The following is a 19,120-nucleotide window of genomic DNA, read 5'->3' as shown; positions in this document are numbered from 1 at the left end:
GTAGTGGGGGAAGATATCATATCCATTGTCAGTCCGTACGGGCCTCAAGTTAGGCTCGATGAGCAGGTGAAGTGCGAGTTCTGGGATAACCTAGGAGACCTCATGAGAACTATCCCGGAAGATGAGAAAGTTTTTTTAGGAGGAGACTTTAATGGACATATAGGCAGAGATGCAAGCAACTATAACTTGGTACATGGAGGGTTTGGTTTGGGGGCAAGGAATGAGAGTGGGGAGAATTTGCTGGATTTTGTGCTAGCAAAAAAATTGGTTATAGCAAACTCGATCTTTAGAAAGAAAGATGAGCATTTGATCACATATAAGAGCGGCGGGCATGCAACCCAAGTTGACTATTTCTTAGTGCGCAAGGGAGATCGGGCCTTATGCTGGGATTGTAAGGTGGTGTTGGGTACAAAGATACCCACCCAACATAGGCTTTTAGTACTGGTTTTCAAGATGAGGAAGAAAATCGTAGAGAAGAAGGTCGAGTCCAGGGGAAAGATCATGTAGGGGAGACTCAAAGGGGATATGGTCACAACCCTGTCAAGCAAGATAAGTTATTGGGCTTCCCAAGTCAGTCAGAAGATGCGAATGAAATGTGGGTGAACATGGCAAAAATCATTAGAAAAGAGGCAAAAGAGACCTTGGGGGTGTCGTCATGTAAACCAAAAGTGTTCAAAGTATCATGGTGGTGGAACGATGAGGTGGAAAAGAAGATAAAGGATAAAAACAAGAGATTTAAGGAACTTATGACCTGCACGAAAGAGGAGGATAGGATAGAAAAGAGAGTGAGCTATAAAGAAGCAAAGCGGGCAGCAAAGAAAAAGAGGTAACAGAGGCAAATATCGTGGTTATGAGAACTTGTATCGGAAGCTTGACACAAAAGGGGAGGCACTAGTGGAAAAAAATGTATCTGCTTCTATACATGTGCTGCGGTTTTATTTATACGCAGCATTTAATAGAAAATAAAATTGAGCAAAAAAAAAATTCAACAAATGCTGCGGGTTTTAAGTATGACCGCAGCAAATAAGGCATTGAAGAAATGAAATGCTGCGGTTCTTAGTATGACCGCAGCAAATAAAACATTGAAAAATCAGCAAAATGGATATATGCTGCGGTTCTTAGTATGACCGCAGCAAATAAAACATTGAAAAATCAGCAAAATGGATATATGCTGCGGTTTTTGCTTTGACCGCAGCAATTGACCAATTTAAAAAGGCGCCTTTTAACGTCTATTTTCATAAACCCTACTGTTTCATAAATCACAAACACACGCACATCATTTCCTCTTCTTCTTCCTTCGAAATTTCTCAAACTTCAAACGATTGTTCTTCTGAACTTCAAACTTCGAATTTTCATAAACCCTACTGGTTCATCATCTGCTCGACTATTCTTCTTCTCCCACAACTTCTACTGTTCATCATTCTTCAAAACCCTTTGAAACCAAAAGCATTTGGTCTTGTTCATCTTCAAAACTCACGAATTAAGGTATTATTTCTCTTTTTAATTTCTTAAACATTTAAGTTTTTTGCAAGTTCAATACATACGAAAATTAGGGCTAATTTTTTTTTCTTTGTAGATTATTACATAACCCACGAAATCAAGGTAATTTCTATTTGTTTTGTAAATTTGCAAGTTTATATTTTTATTGTTTCACTTGTAATTTAGTAATTTAGTTAAAAATGTAGTTTGTTAATTATTTGCATATTTAGTAATTATTTGTGAATGTGGTTTATGTGGTTTGTTAATTATTTGCATATTTTGTTAAAAATGTGGTTTGTTGTTATACTTGTCTTTAATTATTAGAATTAGAATACTTATATTTCTAAGGTTAAATGATTTAATTTTATTATTTATATTTTGAATATGATTTTATTTACAATGTAGTGCTTAATATTGAAGTATGAAGTATATAATTAGAATATGTTTGGTTATATAGAATTAGAATAAGAAGTATATGAAGTATGAAGTATACAATGTTAATTATTCTAAGTATATATTTTTAGGGTTAAATATGTTTGGTATAAATAAGTATATATGTTAAAAAGTTAAGTATTAATTTTGTTTTGAATTAATTAATCACACTAATTAGGAAGCACTGAATTGTCAGAATTTATTGATGGCGTATTAGAATTTTGTAGTATTGCGGTTGAACATCAAGTTAGGACAGGGGGGTTGGTTTTTATTGCCCATGTGTCACTTGTGGCAAGATATCAAAGGTAGATAGTGTTGATATCTTTAGGGAGCACATACTTCGACGTGGGTTTAGGCCTCAATATCATGTTTGGGTTTGGCATGGTGAGGAGGGAGTTTACAAAGAGAAAAGTGTTGTTGATGACGTCAATAACGTGGCTGATGTCAATGAGGATGTAGTAGATCATGTTGATGGGTATGAGATAGATGAAGAGAATATCGATGAGGATGTGGATCGTGTTGATGAGATGATGGAGGGATTCGAGGATGAGTTAGGAAAACGTCCTCGTGTTTTTGACTTGTTAACAGAGGCTTCTCAAAAGCCTTTGTACCCAGGATGTACAAAGTTCACCAAACTAACAGCAGTGTTGACAATTTTCAACATTAAGTCAAAGTTCAATTGGAGTGACGCTAGTTTCATAATATTATTAGAAGCGTTAAATGAGATGCTTCCTGAGGGAAATGAACTTCTAAAGTCGACATATTATGCTAAAAAGCTCACGTGTCCTTTCGGCTTAGAGTACTAGAAGATTCATGCGTGTCCGAATGATTGTGTATTGTATCGGAATGAAAACGAGAACTTAGAAGAGTGTCCTAGGTGTGGGTTATCGCGCTACAAGCGTAAAGGGGCTCGGCATGCTAAAGGGCCCCCGGCTAAGGTATTGTGGTATCTTCCAATAATACTTAGATTCAAGCGCTTGTTTTCTATAAAGAAAGATGCGTTAATTTGAGGTGGCATGCAGATAGGGTGAAGAAAGGTCACTTGCTCACACATCCATCTGATTCTCCGGAGTGGAAGAGTATTGATAGGTTGCATAAGACTTTTGGGGATGAGGTTCGTAATTTAAGGCTCGGACTGTATATGGATGGAATGAACCCATTCGGCAATCTTAGTTCTCAACATAGTACTTGGCCGGTACTGTTAGTGATCTATAATTTGCCACCTTGGTTGTGTATGAAGCGTAAGTACATTAAGCTTTCGGTTCTTATCTCGGGTCTTAAACAACCTGGCAATGACATAAATTTATATTTTGCACCTCTCGTTGAGGATTTGAGAAAGATGTGGGATGAAGGCGTTTCCGTGTTTGATGCATATGCTAATGAGGAGTTCACCTTGTGTGCAATGCTTTTATGCACCGTTAATGATTTTCCGGCATATGGCAACTTATCGGGGTATAAGAACAAAGGGAAAAAAGCATGCCCAATATGTATCGATGACATGGAATCCACGTGGATTCCTAAGTGCAAACGCGTATTCATGCACCATCGAAAGTTCCTCCCACGAGTTCACTTGGTTTGTTTTGCACGAAACTTGGCACACAACACTATTTAAGTAGGCAAGGACTAGGTCCAGGCAGCGGCAAGACTTAGAGGCAGTGAAACACATCAAGGATGAGGGAGGACGAATTCTCCTGAAACAAGAGGAAATCAAAACCAGATGGCTCTGGTATTTCTCTCAGCTACTCAATGAGTCTAGGGGGGCCAAAGGAGGTTGATAATCAAATTTCTGACGTCCAAAGACCACTGGAATATGGGTCAACGAGCGATATTACCACAGAAGAAGTAGGAGAAGCTCTCAAGAAGATGGGGAGAACAAAGGCAGTCGGGCCAGATAACATCCTTATTGAGGTGTGGAAGGGTTTAGGAGAAGAGGGCATTCATTGGCTGACTATTCTCTTTAATATTATTTTGAGGACACATAAGATGCCAGAAGAATGGAGAAATAGCACACTAATAACTCTGTTTAAAAACAAAAGCGATGCGCAAGTATGCGGGAACTATAGAGGTATCGAACTCTTAAGCCACACAATGAAATATTGTGAAAGAGTGATAGAGAGGAGAATTAAATAGAAAACGGTGATTAGAGAGAACCAATTCGGTTTTATGCCAGGAAGGTCAACCATTGAGGCAATACATGTTTTGAGGAGACTGATGGAGAAATATAGGTAGCGAAAGAAAGATCTACATATGGTGTTCATTGACTTGGAAAAAGCATATGATAGCATACCACGACGTGTCATCTGGGATTGCCTCAAGGTTAGAGGTATTTATTCAGTGTACATGGAGGCTATACGGGATATGTATGACAGAGTTTCGACTAACATTCAAACATCGGTGGGGATAGCAGAGCCTTTTCCGGTTAAAGCTGGACTACATTAGGGATTGGCTCTAAGCCCTTTCTTTTTCACTGTCATTATGGAAGAGATTTCTAAATCTGTTTGGGAGACGGTACCGTGGTGCATGCTATTCGCTGACGATATAGTGCTGGTAGCAGAAACTAAAGAGGAGGTTGGTAATAAATTGGATGAGTGGAGGGAAGCTTTAGAAGGTAAAAGGTTGCGCATTAGTCGTACGAAGACCGAGTATTTGCGCTGTGACTTCAGTGGGATAGCACCGGTAGGTGAACCAGAGGTGTCCATTGATGAAGTATTTGTTAAAAGTATGACCAAGTACAAGTATTTGGGATCGATCATTCAAAGGGAAGGGGAGATTGACGAAGATGTAAATCATCGTATACAAGCGGGTTGGCTCAAGTGGCGAGCAGCCACCACGGTGCTATGTGATAGGAAATTCCCAATCAAGTTAAAAGGAAAATTCCACCGGGCGGCAATCAGACCTGCTCTGCTATATGGGACCAAATGTTGGCCTGTAAAAAAGAGTTTTGAACATAAGATGGAAGTTACAGAAATGCGTATCCTGAGGTGGATGTGTGGGCACACATTGGTGGATCGAATTAGGAACCAAGAGTTTAGGGACAAACTAGGGGTAGCCCCTAAGTCTAGAAAAACGCACGAAAATAAATTGAGTAGATTGGTTTAAATTGCAAATGAAATTGAACCAATCTGTAATTTAAGTATGTCTTAATGATTTAGTCGGATTTTATTTTCTCTTAATTATGGTTTCTAGTCTGATCCTGATTTTTATTTTTTACACCAGAACAGGTAGGAAACCGTTTGAGTAGATTATGGAATGAAATACTTAATTCTAATATTCTATGTCTATTTTTATTATAATCATCATCATCATCATCATCCAACCCAGTATATCCCGTATATAGAAAACTATGGACAGGGTTCGGGGATGGAAGGACGGCGGCAACTCATACCCATGGAGGAGAGCGCGACCAAAAGAGTCCCCCGGCTCGAGAAAAATACGAAGATGTAGCTACATAGGAGAAAAGACTTATAAAATGATATAGGTAGACCCACCTACAGAATAAAAGGGGACACGAAAACTAATAAAAGGAACGGGAGGAGCCGGATGACAGAAACCTACAAGGACATCGGTAATCTAATACATGGATATGACGCCTCCAACTACCCCTATCCCTAGTCAGGCCCTTGGAGAGGTTTAGCTCCCGCAAGTCCATTTTTATCTGCTCGTCCCAAGTTCTCCTGGGTCTTCCTCGACTCCTCTTGCCCTCTACAATAATACTTTCTACTCTCCTCACAGGGGCGGCGAAAGTCTTTCTTTGGACATGTCCAAACCATCTCAATCTATTTTCGCGCATTTTTCCCAAAATAGGGGCTATTCCTAGTTTGTCTCTAAACTCTTGGTTCCTAATTCTATCCATCAATGTGCCCACACACCCACCTCAGCATACGCATTTCTGTAACTTCCATTTATGTTCAAAAGACTTCTTAACGGGCCAGCATTCAGTCCCATATAGCATAGCCGGTCTGATATCCGCCCGGTAGAATTTTCCTTTTAACCTGCTTTGAAATTTCCTATCACATAGTACCGCGGTGGCTGCACGCCACTTGATCCAACTCGCCTGTATGAGATGGTTTACATCCCCGTCAATCTCTCCATCCCTCTGAATAGTTCGATCACCAAATTCAAAAGGAGACCCAAATATGTAAATTAAAATTATCAAATATTGAGTAAGATACATGTTTGAAGGTTTATAAGAGTATAGAAACTCTCTAAAGAGAACAAATACAGAGTTTGGCGGATTTTTATTTTTCTTGTGAAAGCCATTTTAAGGCTTTCAAATACGCTTCAAATAGTTTTTTAGAATTGCTCTTAGGTCAACTTTTGCAACTTGTAAATAAACAATAATAAAGTGTGAAATAAAACGAGACAAAACATGATAAGTTCTTTTTTGAATTTCAGCTACAATAGCATACTTCCCTCCCCACCTATGGGTTCCCACAACCCTTAGGATTCAACATATTTTATTAATTTCTTGGAACTAGAAACATAATAAGATCTCACCATTTTCCCACACACCCTATTCGTCCCCTGAAAAATGATATACAATTCCTATATTAATAAGAAACAAATTTCCCTACTCTAACCATAGAGAAAGACAAACACTTTAAAAAGTGTTTAAATAAGAGACTTAAAATAAAGGAAAAATTGGGATAAATTATTAAAAATAAATCAACCTTTGCTCGATCTGTGGAAAATAAACTTAACTATGGTTTAATTTTAAATAAACCCACTTATTCTGTATAATTGTAAAAAATATGTAACACCCTCAGAATAGGTCGGACTTTTGAAAACACCTTTAATGAAAAACATGAGCCAAAACCTACTCATGGGAGTGTTACCGCCACATCTATTTCTAATAAAATAAATGTAAGGCTTAACGACTAAGAAATAACTTAATAACTTTAAATCAAACAAAGGGTCTTACAACATAAAAGAAGACTGAAACGCAATCTATGTCCATATAAAATTTAAACGACTTAAGGTAAAATTTAAACTGAAATACGACTCTAGTAAAAGCTATATTTCTAAGTGATCCTCACTCCACGATTCCCACGCAATCAATAAACTGCAACATATAAGAATGCAAGAAAAACAAGAAAAAAACTCCCAAAATCAGGAAATTGAGTAATTCCAACTCCATCCCGTAAAGCGATTAGGTTTGAAAATGAGTTTAAGAAAATAAGATATAATTAAATTGAAAATAATTTTAGAAAATAATATATAGCTGAGTTTAAAAGAAAACAAATTTGGAAAACAATATATATAATATCACATAAAACTATTTGTTAATTTGATATTTAATAATGACAAACACATAATCAATTTTTAATTTGAGGGAACGAGAACGCCAGTAGGCTGAGGCTTTACCCCTATACCTACTTCATTAAGAGGTCGTCACCCCAAATAATTCAAGGCCAGCAGAGTAGTCTTAGGGAATCCTAGTGTGCACACCCCTTCTACTTGGATCACAACAAATAGAAGAAAGACCAAACATCGTATCAAGTATTAGAAATAATAATAATAATACCTGTCGGCAGCTATACTAACCAAATAGGGCAACCTGTTCATCACCCTTATACTTGGATCACAACAAATATAAGAGCTTCATTTCCCTTGAGTTACACTTTACGTGATTTAATAGATTTTTATAATTAGTCGTGATCACGCAAACATATAATCAAACATACATTATTTATTTTATTTTAGGATCATAAATTTTTCCTAATAAATATATATCTTAGGAATTATCCAACTGAAATCTCATTTTCCAAATTACCATTCTAACACCAATTGGTGGCAATAGGAATTAATATCACAAATATTTCTCTTCCAATTTAAATAGTATCTAATTTCGTTATCAAAATAATAATATAAGTTTTATCGAAATAAAAATTATAAATTCAAGTTTGACAAAAATAATAGTAAATATAATTTGAGAATATATAAAACATAATATCATATAAAATAATGTCATATAAAATCATGCATTCTATTTAAACACATTAATTATCACTTAGCACATAATACTAACGGGATAGTCCTAATTAGATGGACATTGAGAATTACCTTGTCACGCGATCCTAGACAACGTACGCTCCTAATAATCTCTGTCTACGAATCCGCTGTCTACACGAGAAAATAATATATCTCAATTTAATACCCCGATCAACCCATTCAAAAATAATTTAAAAGACTCCTTTTTATTTTATATACTTTATTTAAAAAAAAAAAGAATAAATTTAAACATGTAATTTAAAATTGTAAGAGTAGTATAAAAGAGCAAGGTTTTAAATAACATAGTTAACTCATTTTATTTTAAGATTTAAAATTATAAGGGTTAAAATAATAATAATAATAATAATAATAATAATAATAATAATAATAATAATAATAATAATCATAATCATAATTATAATATAAAAAAAAAAAAAGAAAAGTGGGTGAGTTCCAAGAACCCACGAAAAAGAAAGAAGAAAGGGAAGGAGGAGAGAGAAGGAGAAAGGGAGAAGGAAGAAGGAGAAGGTGTCGGCCGGCGGTAGCTCCGGTGGCCGCCGTCGCACGCCAGTGGTATCCCGGTGACCGTCGTATCGCTAAGGTCAGAATTAATTTTTTTTTTCAAATGCAAAATGTGTAATTTGGATTGAAATTGGTAGAACAATATTATAAAGAGATGAAATTTCATACCTTTAATATCAAAATCTTGCGTTTTCTTGACTGAATTTTAAGCAAATGGGAGATAGAGGAAGTAATTTGTAGGAGAAGAAGGAAGTGTGAGTAATAATGTGAATGAAATTAAGGGTAATTGGTTTAATTTATAAGAGGTAAGTGAGGTTAGTTATAAGGTTTAGAGGGAGGAGTGGGAAGTTATTGTTAATGGGGAGTTATGTTTTCTTTTTTTTTTTCTGAAATTTATTTATTTATTATTATTATTATTTATAAAAAAACGGTTGTTACAAAATAAACGCAGCTATTGTTCACTTTTTGTTTGACCTGTTCGTAGTTACAACATGCTCCACAAATACGCACAGCAGCTCCCTTCATTCTCATTTTCCCCAATTCTCAAAACCCTATCTTATATTACTCGACATTCCCCTTACAAAACCACTATTAGACTAGCTTCAATCCATCAATTCTTGCATTCCTCTTTTTGGCACTTTAAAATTAGTCTGGGATACTCTAGCTTGCACAAAGGTAAACTTTTATGCGTTATTTTGAGTGTATATATATATATATATATATATATATATATATATATATATATATATATATATATATATATATATATATATATATATATATACATATATATATATATATACATATATATATATATATACATATATATATATATATATATATATATACATATATATATATATATATATATATATATACATATATATATATATATACATATATATATATATATATATACATATATATATATATATATATATACATATATATATATATATACATATATATATATATATACATATATATATATATATACATATATATATATATATATATACATATATATATATATATACATATATATATATATATACATATATATATATATATATACATATATATATATATATATATATATACATATATATATATATATACATATATATATATATATATATATACATATATATATATATATATATATATATATATATATATATATATATATATATATATATATATATATATATATATATATATATATATATTGTTTTTTAGGGTTTTGATGAAGTTTGGTTATACTAGTATGATATTCTATAACATATAGATGCCAAATATAATGTTAAACTTACAACACAAATGTATGATACATAATTACATAATAGTAATATTAACTAAAGTTACTGCGAACACAGTAGTAAAAGAGATGGATTCAGCAGCTCTAGGATCCCAAGACCCTAGTGTGTTAACTATGCAGCAGGAGCACAGGAGCACTCCTCTTTGGGATGCCCAGGTTAGGTGTCCGATAGTAATGATTTGCGTTTTACTAATGATAACATACAAGTAACTTATTTAAATGTCTACATTCATAGGTGTCCGATACAGACATGTTAGGCACTAGGCATCCAGATTCTGTTCCGTGGGTGATCGATGAGAGGATCATCCCGTACCTTGAGCTCACGAGGTTGTATGACTTTTACCTCGTTGCATACGGTAGAGTTGACCATGCTATTATCACAGCACTGGTGGAGAGATGGCGCCAGGAGAAGCACACCTTTCATCTTCCTCTAGGTGAGGCTACCATCACACTGCTTGACGTAGCCTTACTAACAAGGCTTCCCATTGAGGGACGTGCCGTGTCTACCGCCGGACGCCAGCTATCAAGCTGGCGTGACATGGTTCACCGCATCTTGGGAGAGCGCCCTCCAGCGGAAGTCATTAGGGGGAGCGGTTTGCGGTGCACATGGTTGGTTCAGACCTTCTCGCATCTCCCCGAAGGTACTGATGAGGGAACCATTTTGAGTTACGCTATTTGATAGGAGATGTCTTGTTTTCCGATAAAACAAGCAACCAAATACAGCTCCTATACTTGACTTTACTTGACGACCCCTACAAGCGTATCACCGAGTATAGCTAGGGCTCCGAAGCCCTAGGATACTTGTACAGGAGGCTATGTGGTGCTGCCCATAAGAACGTTAAGGAGATTGCAGGACCACTAGTCATATTACAGGTAATAACAATAACATTTAATTTTAATCCATATTTGGTGAATTACATACTAATTACATTTGCAATCGTTAGCTGTGGGCGTGGGAGCATATTCTTGTCGACCAAACCTTACAGAAGCGTTGGTCGTGGTGATGCTGCTCCTCCGCAACAACCCCCACCAGATGTTGCATATAATTCACGGTGGAATTTTGCACGCCGAACGCGCAAGCACACCAGAACCGGTCTAGGATTCTACCGAGATCAGTTAGACCTGTTGTGACCCAACCAGGTACATATTTCAGTATTCATTAACATTACTGCAATTTAATTAACACATCATTTACATTTTAATAACATATATTGTAGTTTTTGTGGGACCCGTACCCTGCCAAAACCTATGCAGCTATTCCTTAGCACTTGGGGATTCAGTCAGGTGCGTGGAGGGCTTCTGTGCCACTCATATGCTTCGACATTGTCGAAGTACATCTACCGGAGCGCGTAATTCGCCAATATGGGTTGGTACAGGGCTTTCTACCGCCTTGCGACACTGAACCCGAGTTGAACCTAATTTCGCACAAGAATCAGGGTACGGCGAACTGGACGAAGATCATCTGGCGCCACATCACTCAATTGGATCATAGACTTGAGCTGTTGGCCGAAGGTGCGCCGATCGATGTTCATGGCTCGCCGATGGATGACAGCACGTGGCATCATCACAGCGTCACATTATGCTCTTGCTGCGCCTACGATGACCCAATTTGTAAGTCATCATTAGAATTTAAATGATTAAGTTGTCGCTTACATAATATAATATTACATCAACTACATATTAATTGCAGGCACAAGGTGCGACAGCCGTGATGCGGTACAGCCACGAGGAGCTGGTGAGGGAGATTTCGCAAGGCATGCTCATCGGTACGCAGTTCCAGTACTTCACACCGGAAGTCGCTGCGGAGTCATCACCAGTTACCGCTGATGCACACGTTTTCCCTTTTTCTCACTCCTCTGCAACCGTTTTCCTTTCCTTCTTCCATTTTCATCAATCTACTCTTCTCTCATTGATTCTCACTTTTTCCTTTGCAACTGATTTCCATTTTCCTCTGCAACTGATTTCTATTTTTCTCTTGAACCGATTTCTTTTCTTATTGAATGACCCACATCCGATTTCTTTGAATTTGGTATAATATTTCTTCCATTTTCTTGATTTTTTCTTGCATTTTATTAATTTGCATGATTGAGTTTTCTATCATTGTATTCGGTCTATTATTTCCATTTTCACTAGTTTGTTCTTTAATTTTTCTTGCATTTTCTTTAAAATCTTTTTTTTGCATTTTCATGCATTTTTTTTTGGCATTTTCCACTTGTTTTCATGCTATTCATGTTTGTTGATGAAATAACAAAAAGAATTTCTGAGAATTCAGGAAGAAGAAGAGAGATTGCAGAAATTTTTTCGAACTAAAAATTACCACCACAAGCTATAGAAACAGGATATATATATATATATATATATATATATATATATATATATATATATATATATATATATATATATATATATATATATATATATATATATATATATATATATATATATATATATATATATATATATATATATATATATATATATATATATATATATATATATATATATATATATATATATATATATATATATATATATATATATATATATATATATATATATACCTGAGTTTGTTACTAATCTATTTATAGCAAATTGCTGTAGAAATAAACCCAACCGAGTTAATGTAAATCATCAACTCCAACACCCCCCCTCAAGCTGGAGTGGTATTAACAACTCCTAGCTTGATCAGAAGCTTACTGAATTGAGGTGATGGGAAGGCCTTTGTGAATACATCTGCTAGTTGACTTTAGGGTAGAAAGATATGTAAGCTGAAGAAGCCCTTCAAGAACCTTATCTCTAGTAAAATGACAGTCCACTTTTATGTGTTTGGTTCTTTCATGAAAGACAGGATTTTTTGCAATGTGTATTGCTGACATGTTGTCACAATGCAGAATGACAGGCTTTAAATTGTCCACACCAAGGTCTTGTAATAACTGAATCAGCAAAGTGATTTCTGATGCAGCAGAAGCCATGGCTCTGTATTCTATTTCAGAGGAACTTCTTGAAACTGTAGCTTGCTTTTTAGACTTCCAAGATATAGGTGAGTTACCAAGAAACATCACATATCCAGTAACAGACCTTCTAGAATTAGGACAAGCTGCCCAGTCACTGTTTGAGAATGCCTGTAGGGTAAGTTGATCAGAACCATGTAGTAAAATTCCTTGTCCTGTAGTTCCATTGACATACCTCAATACATGATGTAGAGCAACAACATGTGGCTGCCTTGGAGTGTGCATGAACTGACTCAAAGTTTGGACAGAAAATGAAAAGTCTAGTCTTGTGTGAGTCAAAAAATTTAGCTTCCCAATTAAGGATCTATAATGATCTGGGTGATCATACAAATCACCTGAGTTTGCCAGAAGCTTGGTGTTTAATGATAAGGGAGCAGGAGCAGACTTTGAAAGATCAAAGCCACAATTGTCAAGAAGAGATTTTGTAAACTTCTTCTGAGTGAGGATAACACCAGCTTTTGAGTAAGATACCTCTAGACCAAGGAAATAATGCAAAATTCCTAAATCCTTCATGCTGAAGACTGTGTCTAGATGAACTTTCAAGGCTTGTATTTCACTGTGATTTGTACCAATCAACAGAATATCATCAACATATACAGCAACAATTGTGATGTATGATCCTATCTTTTTGATGAAAAGAGAATAGTCGTGCTTAGACTGTATAAATCCTTGATGCAATAATGCAGTTTGCAGCTTATAAAACCATTGTCTGCTAGCCTATTTTAGCCCATATAGTGACTTTCTGAGTTTGCAAACCTTGTTCCTAGGATTTTCAATTCCTTTTGGCATTCTCATGTAGACTTCTTCATTAAGATCACCATGAAGAAAAGGATTGTTAACATCTAGTTGAAAAATATCCCACCCTTTGCTTGCAGCTACTGCAATTAAGGCTCTTATGGTTGTCATTTTGATAACTGGGGAAAAGGTTTCCTCATAATCCACCCCAAATTTCTGTGTATACCCTTGAGCAACCAGTCTTGCTTTGCATCTTTCTAGAGTGCCATCTGGTTTTAGCTTTACTTTGTAAACCCATTTGCAGCCTATAGGTTTTTTTCCAAGAGGCAGATCAACTATGCCCCAGGTGTTGTTCTTTTTTAGAGCATGTATTTCTTTTTTCATAGCTTCAACCCAATCTGACTGTTCTGAAGCTTCTTTATAACTTGTAGGCTCTGTGATGTTGTAAATATTTGACACTAATGCAAGATGAGATAAGGGAAGTTCAGAAAAAGATACTAATTTACACCAATGTTTGATTGAAGGACACTCATATTCACTGAGATAAGAGGGTGGTTTGGAAGGTCTGGAAGATTTTCTGGGAGTAGGATTAGAGATTGGTGTCATTTCTGAAATATCAATTAGGTTTGTATTCGAGGAAGAAGAGTTAGAGACAGGAAAATCATAAGAGTGTAAAGTATCAGTTGGCGAAAAGGGAATATTAGTATTGGTGTTAGAGGTGAATATGTCTGGAATGTCATCTGGTGAAATAGATGTAAAAGGTGTATGTGTCGGAAGGTATATAGCAGAAGGGAAGTCAGTGGAAGGTGATGGAATAGAAGAAGATACTAGATATTGATAATGAAAAGGGAAATGATGTTCATGGAAATGAACATCTCTTGAAACTGAGATTTTGTGGGTGGCTAAATTCAGGATTTTGTAGCCCTTTTGTGTGGGTGAGTATCCAATGAATACTGATGGTGATGCTCTGGGATCAAATTTAGTTCTGTAAGCGGTGGAAGTAGAAACAAAGCAAAGACATCTAAAGGTTTTTAGATGATCAAAGGATGGTTTGTGTTCATATAATTTTTCAAAGGGTGTGATGAAATTGAGGCTTTTAAGAGGCATTCTGTTTATGAGATAAGTTGCACAAAGGATGCATTCACCCCAATATTTAATGGGAAGTTTGGATTGAAAAAGTAAGGCTCTTGCTGTCTCCAAGAGGTGTTTATGTTTTCTTTCAACAACACCATTTTGCTGAGGTGTGTTACTGCAACTGGTTTGGTGTAAAATACCAAGATTGAGGTAAAGTTGTTTGATTGGTCCTTCAGTCAATTCTAAGGCATTATCAGTCCTCATACACTCAACCTTTGCATGAAACTGAGTATTTAAAAACTTCAAGAATTGATCAATGATATTAACAACATCAGTTTTGGACTACAAAAGAAACACCCAAGTAGATCTAGTAAAGTCATCAACTATAGTAAGAAAAGAATTACATTTATTATAGGTGCAGTGTTTGTAAGGACCCCAAATATCTAAATGCAACATTTGAAACTTCCTAGTAGTCTTTATACTACTTATTGGAAAAGAACATATAGTCTGTCTAGCTGCTGGACAGATAGTACAAATGGAATCACACTTATTAGGACTCAAGTGTATATTAGGTTGAACAAGCTTCAAGTGATCAAAAGGAACATGTCCTAATCTTAAATGCCAGAGCATAGCAGAATCTATAATAGAGATGCAAGCAGTAGTCTGTATGAACAAATCACTCTAAACATTGTAGAGACCAGCTTCTACTCTACTAAGAACTTGTGGCACACTCATTGAAGGGCCCTGTACAAAGCATTTATCAGCAATGAATGCTATTGTACACTTCTTGTCTACACATAGCTTGTTCACAGAAATCAAGTTGTAATGAAAATCAGGGACATGTAGCACATTATATAGAGTGATGTGTTCATTTAATACTACTGTTCCAGTGTTATGAACTAGGACTTGTCCACCATCAGGAATAGTAATGTAAGCTCTTGTATGCAAAATTGAATCATAAGTGGAGAATAGGCATGGCCACGGGGCGGGTTACCCGGAACCGAACCGGTGCCGAACCGCTTGGAACCGGAACCGTTTGCGACAGGTTCCGAACCGCGAAACCGTGAAACCGCCGGAAAAAAAGTTGCCGGAACCGTGAAACCGCCGGAAAAATACATCATGAACCGGACCTAAAAAACCGCGGTTTGGAACCGGAACCGGGACCGGTCCGGTTGAACCGGTCCACCGGTTCCATGGAACCGGAACCGGGACCGGTTCGGGTGAACCGGCTCAACGGTTCCATGGAACCAGAACCGCGAAAACTTTAAATTATTTTATTCTTCAAATTAATTAAATTTTAAATTATTTATTTATTTAATTATAGTTTTACAAATTTTAAATTATTTATTTAGATGAAGATGAACCAGTAAGACAACCTTTTCCGGCAATGCCACCTCCTAGTGGTAGAGCTGTTTCACATGTGTGGTCGTATTTCACAAAAAAACCTACCGAGAATCCAGATATTTTCTTATGCACTTGTCAAATTTGTGAAAGTCAAGGAGTAAAGCCCTTAGTTTCATACAATTTCGCCAGAGGTAAATACTTTTTAAGTTTTTTATACATACATTATATATTCATATTTTATAAAAATTTATTTATTGTGTTTTGTGAATACGTGTTAGGTGGTGGTACGGGATCTTTTAACAAACATTTGGCAAAGAAGCATGGAATCACAAAAGAAACTCATGCAGCAAGCGGCAGCGGGAGCACAAGTGGAACTGGAAGCCGACAGACACAGTGGGACATTCCCAGCACAGGTATGCCTTTTAGATATAATTGTAATGATATGATTGATGAATTTTTTAGGTATGTAATTTGTGATGAATTGCCTTTTAACCACGGTGAAAGTAGGGCATACGAGCGTTACGCTAGAAAAACTATGCAACCACAATATAGAGCAATCCCTAGGAGCACTCTTAAAAGACGCACAATTAAATTATATGAATCAATGCGCTATGAATTAGTTGAAATGTTTAAATCTTTTAATGGTAGGGTTAGCATAACAACTGACATTTGGTCTGCTCCCCCACATTTAGAATCTTATATGTGTGTAACAGCACATTGGATAGATCAAAATTGGATTATTCAAAAAAGAATAATTGCTTTTAAGACAATGCCAGAAAGACATACCGGTGAAAACATAAAATATAGATTAGTAGAGATATGTAGAGAATGGAACTTATTAGATAAGATATTTTGTTGTTCAACTGATAATGCAACCGCGAACATTAAATGTCTAAAACTTTTGTATAACGAACCTGCATTTAGTTTTATCCTTGGGGGTAGCTTATTACACATACGTTGTTGTGCGCATATAGTTAACTTATCTTGCCAAGCTGGCATAAAACAATTAAGCGATTTATTAGAACCAATTAGGGATATAGTGAAGTGGCTTAGGATTGGAAAGATAAAGAGACGTTATAAACAATTATGTGACCAATATCAACTTAAAAAAGTGTATTGGTCATTAGATACTCCTACACGTTGGGGCTCAACCAACGATTTATTAAGAAAGGCGATTGCTTATCGTCCAGTTATAACACAACTATATAGTGAGTGTACAGATAGTTACATAGCTGATGACACTTGGGAATTAGCTATAGATGTACATAACATATTAGAAGCGTATGACCACGCGACTAAGATTTTTTCATATGTTTATGAACCGAACGTTCACTTAGTAATAAGTGAGTGTATTACTATTTTTTATCATCTCCTTAAATATACGCATGATGATACTAACCCATATTTGAAGGATACATGATGATGATGATAATCAAGACGACGATGATGATCAAGACGATGATGATCCATGGATGATGATGGATACATCTGCATCATCGTCAGGAGGTGAGTCAGCGGAAGCATCTAACCAACCACATGATGATGACGAAGACGAATAGGATCAATCCGACAACGATAAATCAACATTCAACAACTATAAATAAAAGGTATGACAAAGAACTACGTGGGCTTTGATTCCTTCGGGATACGTAGGCAGCTTAGTATTCCTTTGGGTTCTAGGTTCAAGTCCATTTTCTCCCTTTTTTTTATTAATCATCTTTATCGACATTATCATTGATTCGTTTGTTATTAATTTATTTTTTTCATTCTTTTTAGTAAATATTTCAATAACGATGACAACTTGACATGCAATGAATTTCGCTAATAATCAAGTAATCATCAAAGGTACGTCCGCAATATTATAGTATTTTTTTATTATATAAATATTTAAAGAAAAAATAAAAATGGAACCGATGGTCCGACCCGCCCGTCCCGTGAGTTGGAACCGCCGGAACCGCCTCATGAACCGCCAAGGAACCGTTTGGAATCGCCCGGAACCGGAACCGTTCGCGACAGGTTCCAAATGGAACCGGAACCGGGTGGAACTGGAACCGGAACGGAACCGGACCAACCCGGACCGTGGCCATGCCTAGTGGAGAATAATCTCAAATCAGAACACATATGATCAGATGCTCCACTGTCCAATATCCAGGCATTGTTAGAACAGGTTAAAAAACAATAGGATGTACCTGCCATGAGAGCCTGACCATCATTGTCATGCTGATTACTAGTTTGTGTATTAACTCCAGTATCATTTTGAGGTTTAGTCAGAAGACTGAGTAGGTATGTTCTGAGTTGTTGTTCTACATCAGTTTTAGAGGATTCTGTTGCAGACTGATTTTTCTGATGGGCTTGATATCCATCTGTATGAACATGTGCTGCAAATCTTTCCTTTGTCCTTGAAAGTAGTGAACCTGGTGGATATCCATGAAGCTCAAAACATTTCTCTGTGCTATGACCAAGTATCTTACAGTGATCACAAAAATAGCTACTAGCAGGCCTCTTGCTACCACTTCCTTGTGCAAACCATCCTCCTGTAGTTTTGTTCTGTGAGAAGTTTCTTGAGTATCCAGGATTATGTGAGTACTGTTTGTGATCAATGTACCTTCCTTTGTTTCTTGCCAAAGCAACTGACTCAACAATTGAATTATTGTTTGCAGTTGTGAGTGCTTTGTGTCTTTCTTCCTGCGTCAGTAACCTGTAAGCTTGTGTGAGATTTAGCAAAGGATTCATCATTAGTATATTTCCTCTCACAGATCCAAACTCATCATTCAATTTCATGAGAAATTGCATCAGCCTAAAATCTTGTTGTTGCTTGAAGATCTTTTGAGTCAAATTACAGGTACATTGATTACATGTACATGCAGCTAAAGGACATGCCTCACTGATTTTATCCCATATTCCTTTGATTTCAGTAAAAAATTCAGCAATACTTTTTGAGCCTTGCACAAACTCAGATACCTGTTGTTGCAGAGAGTAGAGCTGAGGTGCTGATACATAGCCATACCTCTCTTCAAGATCGTCCCAAATCTCTTTGGCTGTTGGCAGATCCAGCACAATTTTGGCAATGGTAGGATCAAGATTGAACAAGATCCAGGATATCATCAGGTCATTACACCTTTTCTAAGCTGAATAGAATTTTTCATCTGCCGTTGGTTTTGGAATACTACCATCAATGAAACCGAGCTTGTTCTTGGATGAAATTGAGATCAAC

This window comes from Amaranthus tricolor, chromosome 7 (genome assembly GCF_026212465.1).
Source record: "Amaranthus tricolor cultivar Red isolate AtriRed21 chromosome 7, ASM2621246v1, whole genome shotgun sequence".
Classification (NCBI taxonomy): domain Eukaryota; kingdom Viridiplantae; phylum Streptophyta; class Magnoliopsida; order Caryophyllales; family Amaranthaceae; genus Amaranthus; species Amaranthus tricolor.
This window is presented reverse-complemented; position numbering follows the sequence as displayed.